The sequence below is a fragment of the Pongo abelii genome, chromosome 11 (assembly GCF_028885655.2).
Source record: "Pongo abelii isolate AG06213 chromosome 11, NHGRI_mPonAbe1-v2.0_pri, whole genome shotgun sequence".
Taxonomy (NCBI): Eukaryota; Metazoa; Chordata; class Mammalia; order Primates; family Hominidae; genus Pongo; species Pongo abelii.
In genome coordinates this window covers 35,205,281-35,223,597 of record NC_071996.2, presented here as the reverse complement: position 1 = coordinate 35,223,597, position 18,317 = coordinate 35,205,281, and the positions used below count along the sequence as shown (strand labels likewise).

The 18,317-nt window shown below is 40.0% G+C and overlaps 1 protein-coding gene and 1 long non-coding RNA gene across 25 annotated transcripts in view; one reads left to right on the top strand and one right to left on the bottom strand.

Annotated features, from left to right (window-relative positions):
* Positions 1 to 18,317, top strand: part of NCKAP5 (NCK associated protein 5) — a 993,533-nt gene that overhangs the window by 714,768 nt on the left and 260,448 nt on the right. The gene's annotated exons all lie outside the window — the stretch shown is intronic.
* LOC134759585 (uncharacterized) lies at positions 9,535 to 10,622 on the bottom strand. The gene is made up of 2 exons (XR_010135967.1): positions 10,442 to 10,622; positions 9,535 to 10,009 (listed from the first exon to the last, which is right to left on the bottom strand). It is a non-coding gene; the product is annotated as an uncharacterized LOC134759585 (long non-coding RNA).

The window sequence follows — 18,317 nt, the reverse complement described above, 5'->3', positions numbered from 1 at the left end:
TTCTTTAAGGATTGCCACCTGTATTTGAATGCACATTAAGCATATGACAAATAAGAAACCATTCGAAACAACCCTGATCCTCTAGATAAGAATGATATATCCCTGTGAGACTGAACTTTTTATATGTCTGTTTAAGAAACACCACAACTTATTTCATCCATGTTGATCTAATGTTTTGTAACTCTCACTTTTCAAAAATACATCCTGTAATAATTTGGCTTCATATACAAACTTTTTTATTTTGAGACAAGTTCTAGCTCTGTTGCTCAGGCTGGAGTGCAGTGGCGCAATCTCGGCTCACTGCAACTTCCACCTCCCAGGCTCAAGTGATCCTCTCACCTCAGCCTCTTGAGTAGCTGGGACTACAGGCACAAGCCACCACACCTAGCAAATTGTTGTATTTTTTTGTAGAGACAGGGTTTCGTCATGTTGCCTAGGCTGGCCTTGAACTTTTGAGCTCAAGTGATCCACCCCCCTCGGCTTCCCAAAGTACTAGGAATACTGGTGTGAGCCACAGCACCCAACCCATATATAAACTTATGAAGGTGATAAAACATTCATGAAGTGCAGTTCACTTTTTTTGTTAAGTTTTCATTTCCTTGTCAGCTTTTCAATGGAGAAATTAAGATGTTTTTGGGACGTGTAGTGGCAGTAAGAGTATAGTCAACAGTATTAGAAAGATAAATAGTTTTTTGAGGGCAGCTGTCACCTGTAGGGTTATAAATTCCAAAGACTAGCAAAACATTGTCATTACTCATTACCACTGAATTGAATCTGGATCTTCACCCTAAAGATGGCTCTAGATACAGTATCAATTGCCTGTTTTCCTCTGGGTGCCTTAGAAGGTCACTCATATTGGCTCTACCAGAGGACAGCCTCTTTCTCAAAGAATATCTTATGGAACCTCATCTCCTGATGCTTTTGCTGCAGCAGACTTGGAAATTGATTACCAGGCAACCTGAGGGGGGATCACATGGCCAACCTTCCTTCCCCTCCTCTCTGATTCTGACATCATCTATAATTCTTCCATTTCACTTATTTCCTCTGTGTTGAGCTACATCCACCTCCCTGTCCAAGAGTTCTGTATTAAAATACAAATCTCTTGTGATAAATATCACACGAATATGAATTTCCTGACAAAGGAAAATGGGACTTGCCTTTACCAATCATAGCCAGAAGAAGTAGAGAGAGCTTACTGTTTTGATGCTGGACATCACCTTAGTGTTTTGACATTTTCGTAATACTGAGGCAGCATGGTAGAAAAGAGTAAAGAGTTTGAATCCTTCAGCCCTGGGTTCAACTCCTGGTCCTCTCACTAACTTTGGTGATGTTAATCTGTACTTCTGGGTTTCAATCTCACATCTATAAGATGGAAGCATTAATACATATGCAGATGGATTAAATAAAAAGTAACATCTTCTGAATATCTAGCATGGGGTGTGGTACAATAAGAGGCACTTCTTTTTCTTCTTAGAGTGAATAGCAAAACCTTAAGGGTTATTATCTCTAGGTAAAATTGAGGTAATTTTCCCCCCAGTTTGTGAGAGAAGTGACCCATTAAGGATGTTGACTCTGGGTGCTGTGGGCTCTTAGTGTCTTATCACGCATCCAGCTGATGGGATATGACTTCCATCGATTCCCAAGGGCACAGAGATCCTCCTTTCAGCTAATTAGATGATTTCATTGCTGCCACTGTGGCCACATCCCCTTGTTCATCTGTCCTGTCTTCCTTCCAAGCAAAGGAGTTGGAGAAACCCCTGACTGTGCTTATGATCATTTCCCCACCCCACCCCTGTCCCCCCCTCACCTTAGCAGGTGGGATCCCCCAGTATTTGTTGATGTAAGTGGGACTATGGAAAGAAATATCAGGTAGCTCCTTTACTAGGACCCTAATTCCCCAGGAACTTATCTGGGTGTAGGGAGCGTGTCATCCAAGAGTTCCCTTCTCCTGTCCCCTGAGGACCAGCCGCACAGCCTTTCCCCAGTGGAGTGTCTTGGCCAACTTAACCAGCTTGGGGCCAGTTTCAATCAAAGCTCCCCAGAAGTCTTTTCTCTGTTGTGGGACCCAGAGCACAAGGCCTTCTCCACCATATCCATAGGTGATTATCCTATGGCTTTGCCTCTGGAATCCAAAGAGCCTCCCTAACTCCTGAACACATCTCTGCTGCCTGGGTGAGGTCTTCCCTTTGCCCACAGTCCCTCATTTATCCTCTTGGTTCTAGGAAAGCAGTGACTTCTTGGCTGGGGTTGGGCCAAGGGAAAATCCTATGACATGTTCACAATGTCCTTAGAGTCATTTTCTCTTATTTATATAAAGATAGCTCTACGTGCTCAAAATGTGGCTCTTTCAGGACAAAGCATAGAACAGTAGGTTCTTCCTACTGGAAGAGAATATTAAGGTACTTACAAGACCATGTTTGCCCACATTGGACACCCTAATGACAGGAAACTCCCTACTTCCCAAAGTAGCCCATAGCAACATCGTGGCGAGGTCAAGAAGCTTAGCAGATAGCTGAGTTCTAATCCAGGCTACTGCGCTAACCAGCTATATGGCCTTGGACAAGTTACTCAAGCTCTTCCAGCTGTCATTGCTCTATATTTAAATGAGTATGGTAATGTACCTAACACGGTTGTTGGAAGGATGAAACGAGATGACAATTTTAAGGTCCTTAACACAGAAATTGGCACAAAATAAGGACTCAATAAAAATGTTAGATAAAATTATATTTAGCTGTCATTCACTTTGAATGTCTCTCATTTTTAGAATTACTTCTCTGTGTTTCTCTCCAGCCTGTCTCCCACTAATTCTATCCATGAGTGCTAGATCTGCCTCCTAAGGCCATGTAGAACAATTGAATCCCTCTTCCCCTGACAACTTGTCTCATCCAGGGATAACTCCCATATTCCCCCTGCCCCCAAAACATTTCTTCTTTGGGCTAGATAACCACTGTTTTTCCTGCTCTTGTGTTATAAGACATGGTTCAAGTCCCTGCACCATTCTGATCCATCTCCCTGAATGATCTCATTTCTCCATATGCCTTATGAGTGTGGCATCTGGCCAAACACAACTCAAGTTCCCATCTGAGCAGTGAAGAGCAGAGCAAACTCTCATTCCTCTGTCCTCTCTATACATGCTGCACAACTCTTAAAGCAGACCAGGTGTGCGGTCACACTTCACCCAGCCCCAGGAGGCTACGTACTCGTGTCTGCAGTCTCTGAACTCTCATTGGTAAGGTCTTTTCACCCGCCTTGTTCTTACACAGTTGTTTCTGATTCGATCACAGGCCAGCATGTTGACTTCAGTTAAGTTTTACCTGGTTGGGTGGATTCTGTTGTAATCTGTGTCTTCTGGCTCTCAGGGCCTTTCTGGAACATGAAGCTGTTGGCAACTTCTGTGCTGTCCACCCTGCTCTGAGTCTGCTGCAGATGTGTTGAAAAGGTGACTCTCTCCACTGAGCAAATGAAAAACTTTATGACCAGCAACATCATTTTTACAGCCAAGTGAACTCCTTTGATAAAATATTACTCTTTTCTGAGCTTATTTCCTTCCTGTGTGTAAAGAGGGGTATGGGCAGATTGTAAGATTTCTCTCAGCTCTTTGCATCTATGTTATCACACTCCCTCACTATACAGAAATAAATATCCTTATTGCCAACTGGTGATTTACTACCCTTACAGCTAACATTGGCACATTTTTACATTTAATGTATATTCTTCTTTTGACAAGGTATGTTAAAATGGACTATATTCAAATTGATATGCAATCAAAGAGGATATTTTTCATGTGACTTTTAATGAAGTTTCTGTCATAATCTAATCTTAGTTGTTAAAATATGAGAGATTCTTACTTCATTAGTGGTTAAGCCTTGAATGGAAAGATAGGGAGAAATGTCATTGTTTACAAACAGAGAAAACCCATTTGGGTATGTCCAGAGCAAGACAGTAAGATGTTGTGCTTTAACATTGTAAAACTCAGTTCAGACCCTGGTAGGTTCAGACCCTACTTGATTTTAAAGTCCCAGAACCTCTTACTTGAATGAAGTGGATTGGTATTATCAAATAATTACAAAATGATAAGGCATTGTACTTGGAGATCATCAGATTCCTGAATTATTCTATCATTTTAATGACTTCCTGCAGACTAACCAGGTTTTAGCAAACTGTTTAGTTGCTCTTCCTAAGAGTTACTCCTGTTGGCAGACAGAGACCACTTAGTTGCATTGTGTTAGGCAGAGATAAAAAGATACCTAGGAATTTGTGGTATACTTGATTACTTTGGCCTGGTGAACTTTGCTAATCAATGCAGCAGGAGAATATTTGAGCCTGAATTTTGCTTGATGTAGTGGAATACCTGAGTGGTCATGTCATCTATTGGAAATTAAGGTTGATTGGATTCCATAATGAATTATTTTAATCAAGGTTTTGCCCAAATTACTTTAACTCTGTTATTTCCCATCCACCTTTAAAGCACATCATTATCTTTGTGTCCAAAATTTTCAGGTCTAAATTATATCTGCATCTCGGAAAACATGGGCTCATGTTTTTAATCAGAGACACAAAATACATATTACAATTTACACCAAATAAAAATTACAGCAAAATGCAAAACTTAAAAAAAAAACTCTAAATAAGTGATTCTTGAACTGTGGTTGCTAGACCAGTAGTGTCGACATCACCTGGGAACTTGTCAGAAATGCAGAGTCTCAGGCCCAACCTCAACCCCACAGAATCAGAAACCTGGAGAGAGAGGGAGCAGTGGCCAGCAATAAATTTTTTTAACAAGTTTTCCAGGTGATTCTGATGCATACTAAAGTTTCAGAATCACTTATCTAAATTATGTATAATTACCACTAATAAAAATGTTTTCATGTTTAATGTTTATTGAAAAGTCTAAATCTAGATTGAATATAGATGGCAAGTTAAGAAACCTCCTTTTCTGCTCTGTCAATTAAGATATGTTTATCAAAACTTATTTTTAAACATCATACATATTCAGATTGTCAAATGTGAATGAACATATATAAAGTTATTTGTTGACTTGCCAAAATTAATTAGGAACTATAACACACCCATTTGAGACAAAACAAATAGTTGTAATTGCTTCATTTCGTATTTGCCCCTTTATTTAGCATCCTGTAAGATGCTAAAATATTTTTGCCCAAGGGAAGAATATGACATAGATCACAACAGTGATTAATGAACACAGACAATTGTGACTACATGATATAGAACCGCAATGGTTTCTTTCAACAATAATTATTTTTTTAACCAGAAAATGTTTGTATACAGTTTGCTGGGAAATGTCAGAAATATGAGTCAGGAGTATTTTGATTGCAAGTAATAAAAATTACCTCAAATTGGCTTAAAAGGAGATAATGGAATTTGTTGACTCATGAAAATGTAACATCCAGTGTTATCAAGTCTCATGAATTGCTAGACCCAGGTTTCAGGCCAAGAGACCAGGAATCATCTTACCTTATTCTTAGCTGTGCATCTCCCTGGTTTATGTTATTCTGAGGCAGGATCTCTCCAGACAGTAAAAAGGGTCACCTAGGAACACCAGATTTCTGTGTTGCCAGTTCAGCCACCCCAGTGGAAATAATGTCATTCCAGCAACATCCCAGGGCTCACTCTCATTGGATAAGCTTGAAACTGGTTGGACTACACTGATTGTCCAGCATGGGCCATTGCATAACCATGGCCTTGGGACATAGGGCAGGCACTGCCTAAAACTGTATGAATGGACCATGAATGTGGGAAGAGTGCTCCACCAAAGGAAGTCACAGGGAGATGCTGATAGTGCTGGAATGGATAGGTACAAACAGCAGAGGTCCAGTACAATAACAGAAGATTTTTCTTTCCCTGAGTACATTCTCTAGTAGATGTAATTGTTTTTCTGCCAGAAATGGCTTTTTTATTTTGGGGCTAAAGAGCTCTAGACTGGGTATTAACAACCCTGTCTTTGAGGATTTGCTCTGTTTCTGACAGTGGTGGGGACTTGGCCAACTTTCACTCACTGTCTCTAGTTTCCAAATCTAGCAACTTGACTTTAGTTTTCTTACTTTTCCTTTATGTAGCCAATGAATTAATGTAGGAGAAAATATTTTAAATTTTAATTAATATGTGAATGTAATATTAATGTTTCTTTTAATTATAAATATATGTATCAGTGTAAAAGTAAGACAAATGTAATATAATTGATAATATAATTATCAAATAAATGAAAAAGAAGAAGAAAAGTATCACTTCTTAACACTTCTCTTCCACGGCAAAATGTTAACTTTTTTTTTTTTTCTTTATGGGATATTTTTCTTTTTTTCTTAATTATACTCTTGTGGCATGATTAGAGACCCAGATCTTTGAAAAAGAATAAGTTTTTACTACTTTTTAAAATTTAACATTTCATCATAAGTACCTACCACAATGATACCTACAATGATTCCTACCATCATTTCAATGGCCGCATAATATCCTGTCAATCATATGTCATTTTACTACCCTATTGTTGAACATTTAGCTTGTTGCTAGTTATTTTTTTTTACTGTTATTCAGTTTCTGTATTTTTGCTCTTAGAACAGATTTAACCAACTACAAGGATTTACAGGTCATAACCCCATGTCTTTCTATTTGGTATGTTTTAAGTATAAATACCCCATGAAAGTCTTAGAGTGCAGCAGTGATGACCAAATTGATCACAGCTAGGGCCCAGTGTTCCCTGAGCCCTGAAGGGTGACCAGAAATGAACTCTGTCTTGAGGACTGTCTCTAGTCTCAAGCCTATTATGAGCTCTTAAGTAATCCTGTGGGATTATGCCTGGTACATTAGTTGCATAGTGAGTAAAAAATAGGCCCTTATGAACAAAATAATGTCTTTTGCTGCAACTTGCATGGAACTGGAGGCCATTATTCTCACTGAAGTAACTCAACAATAGAAAACCAAATATCATATATTCTCACTTGTAAGTGGGAGCTAAGCTATGAGGATGCAAAGGCATAAGAATGATGTAATGGACTTTGGGAACTCAGAGGGTAAGGTTGGGATGGGGGTGAGGGATAAAAGACTACTATGTATATATACATATTTTTAGACAGCATCTCACTCCACCCAGGCGGGAGTGCAGTGGTGCAATCTTAGCTCACTGCAACCTCTGCTTCGCAGGTTCAAGTGATTCTCCTGCCTCAGCCTCCTGAGTAGCTGGAGTTACAGGCGCACCCACCACCACACCCAGCTAATTTTTGTATTTTTAGTAGAGACAGGATTTCACCATGTTGACCAGGCTGGTCTTGAACTCCTGGCCTCAAGTGATCCACCCACCTTAATCTCCCAAAGTGCTGGGATTACAGGTGTGAGCCACCATGCTCAGCCAAAAACTACAATATTGAGTACAATGTACACTGCTTGGGTGATGGGTGCACTGAACTCTCAGAAATCGCCACTAAAGAACTTATCCATGTAACCAAAAACCACCTGTACCCCAAAATCTATTGAAATAAAAAAACTGAGAAAAAATAAAATACAAATAAAAATTTAACTAATGTAAAAAAAAAAATAGGTCTTACAAGCACTTGAACAAACAGAATCCCTTTCATGTTGATAAGCAGTGTTGGTGGTGAATCTCAAGCCCGGAGGCTAGAATGCAGAGAGGGGCCAGAAAGATTTTCCCTCTTCTACCCACCCTACCCGTCGTGTTATCAGCCCCTCCATGAATGAAGGAAGCACATCTATGAATGAAAGAAGGCTGATCTCAGTCTACAGAGACTGCCAAAGTTGCTTCAATTTTAACTTTCCTTATTCAAGCCTGATTCATGAGTGGTGGTTCTTCATTCATTACTTGTGCATGAATGACAACCAATAAAATTTTCAGTAGGCTGGCTTGTAATAGTTGTAGTTATCTGTTCTGTAGAATGCCTGGCCCAGGCTTCTAATTATAGTGTACTGCCCTCTCATCTTTCCTAATTTATAATGTCAAGATGTGTTTAGTTTTAATAAATTAAGCTGTGGGGAGAAGACTTGGGATCAAAAGTTAAACATTTAAGCGTTTTTAAAAGGTCATTTTTTTCATATCATCACTATTAAACAAATGAGGAAGCCAGTAAAAAATTATTCCCTTGTACTTTATTACTTATTGGAAGACACAATGGTTTCATAATTTAAAAAGTAAAAACTAAACATGAATATACACGCATAAGTAATTCCTCTCCTCCTGCCCTTGTTCAGTTGAAAACCTCTAAAAAATGAATTTTCAAACATTTGAATGTTGCAGCTATACTTGGAAGTGAGAGGGAATGAATGGGCAGGGGCTGGGGCAAGGGCCTGATCCTAAGACCACCTCTGTCAATGGTGTTTTGACTTTGCCTCACAGACACCCCTATATCAGTGAGAGGCATTCCTCTCTCCCTCTTTCTCCCCTCCCTCCCCTTTCTTTCTCTAACATTCTCTGTTATTCCCCTTTCCTCTACCTTTCTCCAGTAATGCTGTCTTAAAGTATTACTATTCCCTGAGCTGAGGGGGATCCATGGGAAGCAGGTACAAAAGAAGCATTTGGCCATTTTCCTCAGCAGTCTTGGAAAGGGGGCCCTTTACACACACAGACATGGTGGAGCACCAAGACTTTAACCAGGCAGTCTTCAAAAATATAGGAATCTGAAGCCAGTGCAGGGAGAGTGTCGGTCTGAGATGACATGGCCAGCTAGTAGCCAGACAGGCATAGAGAACCAGATCTCCTGACTCAGTCCTGAGCTCCTTAACCATTCATGGGTCACGGATTACTCTGAAAATACCGTGAAAGCCCTGGATTGTCTAACCTGGAAATGCACTCATGTGTATACACATGGTATTTCTCAAATAATTTTATGGGAAACCAGGACTCCTGAAATCTGTTCATAAATTCCACCAGGGTCAGAACCTTTGTTCTCTACTGTATCCTCTGATTCCTGAAATGCCCTATCTTGATTGATTCCTCATGACTGACAGGCCAATAGAGGGGAGATATTTGGGGACAAACAGGACTTTCCCAGCACACCTCAAATCACACCACCTTGACAGCCATCTGTGTAGACCTATGACTGGACTCTCAGGGGCAGGAGAAAGAGATGACTTTCAAAATGTTTAGTTTGTGATTTATTTATTGCAAAGGGAGCTTAAAAGCTCAGAGGATAGAATAGCTTTGTTTAGTCCACGTTGAAACATGGCAAGAAGCTGAGGATCTTCTCAACATGTAATGTACCAGTGGGTCCACCCTTTCTATTAGCAAATATGGCAGTGCATCAGCATTTACGCTGGGTGAACTTGGTTGGCTAATTTTCTGAAACCTGACATTTCCTCCTCCTCTCGCTGTTTTCCTCCCTAGAGAGTAGTTACTTTGTGTATTTATAGTGGATGCCAGCCACAAATCTTTGGTGGAAGCCCAATAGTTTACATTCCACTATATCCTGTTGTACACCAGTTGAATAATTCAGACCAATATTGATTTTTGCAGAAGTTCTTAATGGTCTGGCATGTTGCTGTCAGGAAGGGAGATTTTTCTCCCCAAACTTCAGTTGTCTTGCCTCTGTAACAACAAGCAGCAATCAACATTTGGCGTCCCCAGGGGCCATCAAGTTTTTATATCCACTGGTCCTAATTCCTAATGTATGAGTTTTAGAATGTGAACTCGGAGAACATAAAGCAATATAAGGTGTGACATTTAAGGTGCAGGTAGCACTTAGGAAAGGGTTTACAAAAGTAAGACTCTTCAAATCTCCTTTCCCAGTAAGAAGTGCTGGCCAACAATGTATTACTATTTAGTCCTCTTTCTTTTAAGTAAATGTTTTTAATATGAATGAACATAGTAAACAGAAGTTTCCATATTTATTAATTCCAGCAGTAAGATTTTGTAAGCATCTCCAGCAAATGCAGTCGTTGTTCCGTGCATATTCCCTCAGATCCCTTTACCATGCCCATGCCTCCTCCTAGCAGCCAGCACCTGTGTCTCTTTGTGGGCAGCCTCTCTGTCCCCACATTTTCCTACCTGCAAGAAGAACCAGAAGTTCCTGGGCATTGACGTATTTACGGGGGCAGCTCTCTAACAGTGACTGACTAGAGGAGGGCCAGTAAGTTCCCCAGCTTCTACAGGTCAGCAGAAGTTGATCTCAAGTTACCCTCAGTGGGACTTTGCTTAATAGGACATCTTTGCTGGGGCTCCTCCCTTGATGATTCTCACTTCCCTGCTCACTTACTGGTTTCTTTTTCATATCATCACTATTAAACAAATGAGGAAGCTGGTAAAAAATTATTCCCTGCCTCATAAATCATTTTCACACAAACCCTCGTTTCATTATCTGCTTCTGAAGAACCCAATATAATTGATGTCCTTGTAAAATTATAAAGTTGATACATATGCATTTTAGAAAGTAAATAGAAACTATAAAAAAGTAAAAGAAAAAAATACTCTAGATCCTACCATTCAGAAGTAATTACTGTAAGCACATTTGTGTGTATCTTTTTTTCCATGTGTATGTAGTCTTCTAAATTTTCAACACTCAGATAACAGTTTCTTTTGGTTATATTTTTCTCCAAGTCTAAAGAATTTTTCTTGACGTCCTCCCAAACAATAGTTTTCAACTGTATAGTGCCAAGGGACCTATTTGTGGTGGAGAAAGAAAGAGATGGTGTTGAAAAATAAACGTGTAACCCACCCCCTTGTGCAGCCACACGGAGTGAGGAACCTTTATTATGGGGGTGTGTCTGGCATGGAAATATTATCAGACAAGTGAGTCACACATGGGAAAATGTTAATGTCTCACTACAGAGTATTTCACTCATTCAGGAAATATACCATAATTTATCCAGTCATTCAGCTCCTTGTTAGTTTGGATTTAGGTTGTTTCTATGACTTTTTAAAGAAATTATATAGAAAATATTCCAGTCTGGGTGCAGTGGCTCATACCTGTAATCCCAGCACTTTGGGAAGCCAAGGCGGGCAGATCACTTCAGATCAGGAGCTCCTGACCAGCCTGACCAACATGGTGAAACCCCATCTCTGCTAAAAACACAAAAATTAGCCGGGCATGGTGGTGAGCGCCTGTAATCCCAGTTACTTGGGAGGCTGAGGCAGGAGAACCATTTGAATCTGGGAGGCAGACGTTGCAGTGAGCTGAGATCGTACCACGGCACTCCAGCCTGGGCAACAGAGCGGGACTCTGTCTCAAGGAAAAAAAAAAAAGAAAAAAATATTATTTAAGGTAGTTTAACTCTTCTGCCTGAATTCTCATTCCTGATTAATGGCACTAGCCTTTACCAGATGTCCCCAGACTTAAACTTCATAGTCCATTTCTCACTCTCTTTGCTTCTCATGAAGTGCGACACCACATCATGTGTAGCTTGTCATTGGCATGGCCTTTGAACTCATCCTCTCTACTCCATCTTCACTGCCAAGGTGTGAGCAAGGGTCTTTGTGAGCACTGGCCCAGATGATGGTAACAACCACCTGTATCTGCTTCTCCTCTGCTCCAACTCCCATTCCACCACCAGTTTTCCAGAAGGGTCAGTAAAGTCCCCCACCACCCCCAACCCACTTTCAGCTTCACCTTCCACCTCTCCTCCGGTGTGATAGACTTGCCCCTGAACATACCGTCTGTTTTCCTACCTCTTTGCTTTTGCTCCCGTAATTTTCTGTCCCAGAAAGGGCTCTCTCAATTCCCATCTACCATTCACCTGTCTAAATCCTATTTTTCTTTCAGAAATCAGCTCTGATGCCACAGTTCCTGTTACAGTTATAATAATTAAGATGCCCTGGCTGCAGGTAACAAAAAATCGGCTCAAGCTGCCATATGTTCATAGAAGTCTAGACATAGGTTGAGCTTCTGCTGCAATTTGGTGAAGGCTCAGGCTCCATCTTTCTGTGTAGTTTTATTGGCTTTTCTCTTTCCATGCGTTAACATCATTCTTAAGATGGCTTGTTTCAAGGTGGATAAATGGCTGTAGTCAATCCAAGCTACAAGTCTACTTAACATATCACCCAAGAAATTTCTCACAGGAGTTCCTGAGAAATGCAGAACTATCCTTTACAAAAGCTCCCAGGGATCCTTCACTTCCCAGATACCTTCATGGACCTAAAATCAATTAAATACTCTTCCCTGAACCAATCTCTTGTAGCTGGAAAAAAAGCCATGTACTGATTGGTTTATCCCTGGGATATATTTCCCAATCACTTTGACAAAGGGGATAACATAACCTTAATTAGATAAGACAAATTAGGGCAGCTAGCTGTGAAGAGGGAATCAATAGTGACCAATCCTATGACTTTTATATATTCACATACAAGAGGTGAAATGGATGTTGTGTGGACAGCCACAGAGTTCTCCACACTCAGATGGATTCCAGAGGGCATTAGAGATGGCACATCACATTAGGTAACATTTACAACTCCTTGTTTGTGGATCTTAGAGATGATCATCCTTGTCTGGCACCAAATAGGTCTTTAATAAATGTCTAACAAATGTACATGTTTTAATAAATTAAGGTAAAATAAATTGATTTAAAAGGTTTTTTTTTGGGATGGCTGGGTCGAATGGAATTTCTAGTTCTAGATCCCTGAGGAATCGCCACACTTTGATTTTCATAGTTTTAGTGTTTACTTTTTTACAAAATTTTCTTTGTTTGAGACAGAGTCTCACTCTGTGACTCAAGCTGGAGTGCAGTGACGTGATCTTGACTCACTGCAACCTCCACCTCCGAGTTCAAGCAATTCTAGTGCCTCAGCCTCCCCAGTAGCTGGGATGATGGGTACCTGCCACTACGTCAGGCTAGTTTTTGTATTTTTAGTGGAGACGGGGTTCACCCTGTTGGCCAGGCTGATCTCAAACTCCTGACCTCAAGTGATCCGCCTGCCTCGATCTCTGAAAGTGCTGGATTACAGGCATGAGCCAGAAATATTTTTCCATATAGTGATTGTTATCATGTTGAATTATCCATGACTTCACGTAGTTTCTAGTTGCCATCACCAGAGGTATCTAATAATTGGCTGCACACATATCTATTTTCTCTTATTATGTAGATGTTGGTCCTCAGGGCAAGATTTCTGACTTGGCCATACACCAACAACTTATGCATAAAGTTATAATGACTTTTCTAATGCCATAGTTAAGATTAGAGCAAATCTCAGTGTGCTGTATTTGAAATACTTGTTTCAAAGATCTCAAAAGCAAGATCCTGTAGAGAAGAGGTTGGGCTCCACTGGGCAAAAAGCCCCCTTTCATGCTAATATGCCAAATGAATAGACAGTCTGCTGATGCTCTCGACAATTTATCCTGCTCTTCGGGGATTGTGTAGTGAATGTCTCCAGTTAAATTAGAGCTATTGTTGTAGCTCTTTTTTTTCCCCCTCTGAAAATACAATTCTTTTCTGAAAATACATTTATGATTCAGAACTTCCTGGCTTCTCAGTACAATCATCATAATGAGGTTGGCCTCCACATGTATATGTAAATCCTAAATACCATTTTTCTGTCTTTAAATTATGGTGACAAAAAAAGAAACTCATACATTTTGATCAGATCAAAGCTATTTCTTTTGGGTTGAAGAATTTTAATTGGGATCACAGCCAAATTGAAGGCTTTTTGCCATTGCCTTTTCTGACATTTCAAAAGAATACTACCTATCTTTAAATACAATTAAAGGCAGTTATCAACAATCCCCAAGAAACACAAAATTTGATAATTGTTATGCATACTTGGAAAAATTTCCCTTGGATTCCTACCTGAAACTTGGATCTCTAGAGTAAACTAATAGATATATTTAATTCCATTTCCCATTCACTGAACAGTTCCCATATGTTAGACACCATGCTAGGAACTAGGAACAGATCAATGAATGAGACCCACTTCCTCTACCCTCACTCATGGTCTAATGGGAGAGACAGAGAAGTACCATATATTTATAGTGCAAACCATGGTTGTGTATAACCGAAGTGTGGCAAAATATAGAAGAAGTGAGGGTGTTTCAGCTCATGGTTGAGGGTTAGAAGTAGAGGATAATCCCAGCACTTTGGGAGGCCGCAGCGGGCAGATCATGAGGTCAGAAGATCGAGACCATCCTGGCTAACACGGTGAAACCCCGTCTCTACTAAAAATACAAAAATATTAGCCAGGCGTGGTGGCAGGTGCCTGTAGTCCCAGCTACTCGGGAGGCTGAGGCAGGAGAATGGCGTGAACCCGGGAGGCGGAGCTTGCAGTGAGCCGAGATCGTGCCACTGCACTCCAGCCTGGGCAACAAAGCGAGACTCTGTCTCAAAAAAAAAAAGTAGAGGATCAGGAAAGATTTGCCTAAAGTGTTGACATTGAACTATGCCTGTTTACCTTTAATCTTCTTTTCTTCCCTTGCAGTATCTCATCAGGGTTGCCCCCAGATGGGAACTAAGAATGAATTTTGGTAACTTCCTAGGGATGGTTGCATGACCTTCTTTTTTTCTGTGTGTTCTTTAAGCAGTGAGTTCTAGGATGTATATTCAGGGGTATCATAGTATGTTTCCCCTTTTGTGGAAAAAGTAAACCCCTTCTAGGCATAGACTCAGACACAAGAAAAACAGCTAGTGCGACTGTTTACATGATGTCTGCCTTCTACTGAGCAGTTGTCACCTTTCCCATTGCAGTGTTGCCTTAACCCATCTGGTGAGTGCCATTGGGTGTTACCAAATTCTTAAAGACCTTGTTTGGACTTTGGCCTTTAAAAGTGGCCAGCTCTACTCTTCTTAGACTGATTATCCAATTTTTAAAATTGCTTTTCACTCTGTACTTTTTCCCTGTCTCTAACATGGTGCTTGCCTGTTGGTTTTTTAACAATTAGGGGAACTTTCGCTAAATGACAATGAGGATACACACACACACACACACACACACAAAAAGAAAGAAAAGGAAAACAAAGAGGAGTGATACTTCTCCAGATCAGAAACTTTTATAATACTTACCAAAAATCTGTCAATTTAAAAACCATGAAACAAACAAACAAAACAACACAAAAATAGGCAGTAAGTCTAAAGAAAATAAAGCTGTGGCATATAAAACAGTCCTCCTTTTGGCTTTCAGCATATATTGATTTTTAGCATAGTTACATTTAACAAGTTGCATACAATTGTAATAGGTGATTACCAGTGAGGAGCTCCCTGAGTGGGAACTGAGAACCAAGAGGTAACTGTAAGAATCCTGTAGGTCAGTAACTCCATAAAATTTTTCCTGTATAGTGAATATGTATTCTTTTTCAAATGTCTCTAGATGTTGTTATAATTAGTGAAATTTAACTTTACTTAAAAGCATTATCAAGCGTAACATGTCTTTCTATCGTATTTTTTCTCAACTTACAGTTTTGTATTTTTCTTCTATGGAATTTCACAACTCTTTTTGCATGTGTGTGATTAACAGGGTCCTCACAATTGGAAAGGGTAAAAAATCACTATTATAATTACCTAGGGAGCTACAGAATAATTTTTGAGGTAGGAAGAGGCTGAAAAATAAATGCAAGGAAGTCAAATATACAGTTGTAGGTTTTATTACCTAATTTTATTGTATAGAGCAGCTTTTTTCCAAAGATCTTTTAACATTATAATCAGAAGTTTAACACCATAGAATTGTGAACTTTTATAGCTGGAAGAGGGCACTGAGATCATTTTACAAATAAGGAAGTTAGCGTGACCTGCCCAGTGCTACACAGTGATAAACGAAAAACTTCACCCAGATTAAATTTAAAGGTGTTTAATTGAACAATGAATGATTCACGAATCGGGCAGCCCCCAGTATCACAGCAGATTCACAGAGACTCCAGCGCAGCCATGTGGTAGAAGGGAAAAAAAAGGAAGTGACCTACAGAAATTGGAAGTGAGGAACAGATGGCTGGATTGGTTAGAGCTTGGCCTATTCGTCTATTAGCCTATTATTAGGCCTATTAGTTTGCCTGTTAAGCTAGGTTACAGTTCATCCACAATCACTCAGATACAGAAGTACGCGGTCCTTCTCAGGCCATATTTAGTTTGCTTCAACAACAGCCAGTCAGTGGTGAAATCAGGACCAGAACTGAAGTTTCCTGGCTGCACTGTCACAGGCTAGCACACTATTTTTCTGTTGTGAAAAATTTCTAAAAGGCAGGGTAGCCAGAGGATGGAAACCATTACATTTAGGTTGATTCGGAATGGTGCAGTAGGATTGAAGAGCACAGATTCTGGAGCCAGAGTACCTGAGTTTAATTTTTGGCTTTCTGCTTACTAGCAAGTTATTTCATCTATGTGTGCCTCAGAGTACAGAGGGAAATAAAATAACAGTACCTATTTTATAGGGTGGTTGGTAAGAAAAAATGAGTCTGTAGTACTGGGAACCTACATTTAGTACATGCTGTGTACCTGTCATGTTTCTATCCCCAGCATCATTGTTATTACCTGTTACTTCCGAGTTTCCAAGTTGTTGGTATAGTCAGGGTTCTTCAGAGAAACAGAAACTATAGGATATATAGAGAGGCAGGAGAGGAGGTTTAATATGGGAATTAGCTCACATGGGAATAAGTCCCATGATCTGCCATCTGCAGCTGGAAAACCAGGAAAGCCAGTGGTATAATTCAGATCAAGTCCAAAGTCCTGAGAACTGGGAGGCCACTGGTAAAAGTTCCAGAGTCTGAAGGCTTAAGAGCCAGGAGCTCCTATGCCTTTCTGCAGAAGATGGATGTCTCAGCTCAAAAAGAGAGAGAATTTGCCCTTCTTCCACCTTTTTACCTTTTCTGCACCATGAAGTGATTGAATGATGCCTACCCACACTGGGGAGGGCAGATCTTCTTTACTCTGTCTACAGATTTTGATGCTAATTTCTTCTTGAAACACCTTCATGGATAGCCTCCCAAATAATGTTTTACCAGCTTTCTGGGTATCCTTCAGCCCACTCTAGTTGACACATAAAATTAATTATCACACCATCACTATAGCCTCTTGGGGGCCCTTTAGTCCTTCCCCATAGATTTGGAGGAATCTACCAGCCAGGTGACTGGAGACAACCATGTACTGCAACAGGGTCGTCCTGGTCAATAGAGTGACTGTATTCAAATTTCTTTTATTTATTTATTTATTTATTTATTTATTTATTATACTTTAAGTTTTAGGGTACATGTGCACAATGTGCAGGTTAGTTACATATGTATACATGTGCCATGCTGGTGCACTGCACCCACTAACTGGTCATCTAGCATTAGGTATATCTCCCAATGCTATCCCTCCCCCCTCCCCCCACCCCACAACAGTCCCCAGAGTGTGATGTTCCCCTTCCTGTGTCCATGTGTTCTCATTGTTCAATTCCCACCTATGAGTGAGAACATGCGGTGTTTGATTTTTTGTTCTTGCAATAGTTTACTGAGAATGATGATTTCCAATTTCATCCATGTCCCTACGAAGTATACATGGTGTATATGAACTCACATATACACCATGGAATACTATGCAGCCATAAAAAATGATGTATTCAAATTTCAACCAGGGAAGCAGAACCAGTACGAGATTTGTTACAGGGACCTGGCTTATACTATTGTGGAGGCTGGTTAAGTAGTCTCTGCAAGGCTGTTATCACTGGATCTCATGCTGTGGCTTGAAGTCCACAAGGCATGCTCTCAGACAGGTCAGATCACAAGTTTAAAAACCAGCAGATTAGCAACAACATGTGTGAGCTACACAACAGCTGCTGTTTTACGCCCACCACTCATATCTCCCAAGAATTTTTCTTGTGGCTCACCCTAATCTGAAATATACAACAAAGGGAATTCAGAAAAAATGTAGTTTACTGTAGCCAAGTTGACATGTCACAAAGCCAGCACAGTGACCAATAATAGAAAAAGGACATGGGGCAGAAGAGAAGACAAAACTGAGAGAAGTAAAGAAATGAGGCAAATCATACTGAGTTTGATTTACTCCTGTACTATAGAGAGCACATCTATTGATGACCATGAGTCAGAGTTCCACAGAGCTTTACTATGCTTGCTCCTAGACCCTAAAGAACTGTTCTCACCTAGATGAAGAAGGCAGCTGTGGCTTTATTCAACTCTGTACATAGCTTCCTTTTGATGCAACTTTTAAAACAGTTTTCCTGAGAATCATAATATTTTATATTTAATTTTCTTAAATTGTACTCCCAAAATACTTTTCAGATTCTGAAATATGAACAATCTTAACAGTGTATTTTTAGGTTTTTTTAACCTTTTATTTGTTAACTCAGGTAACACAAATCAAGCAAAGCCAATCACATCTGCATAAAGAGCCAGAAGTTCTCTAGTTTAATTGTAAATTTTGAGAATATTCTGTATCAAACAGTCATAGGT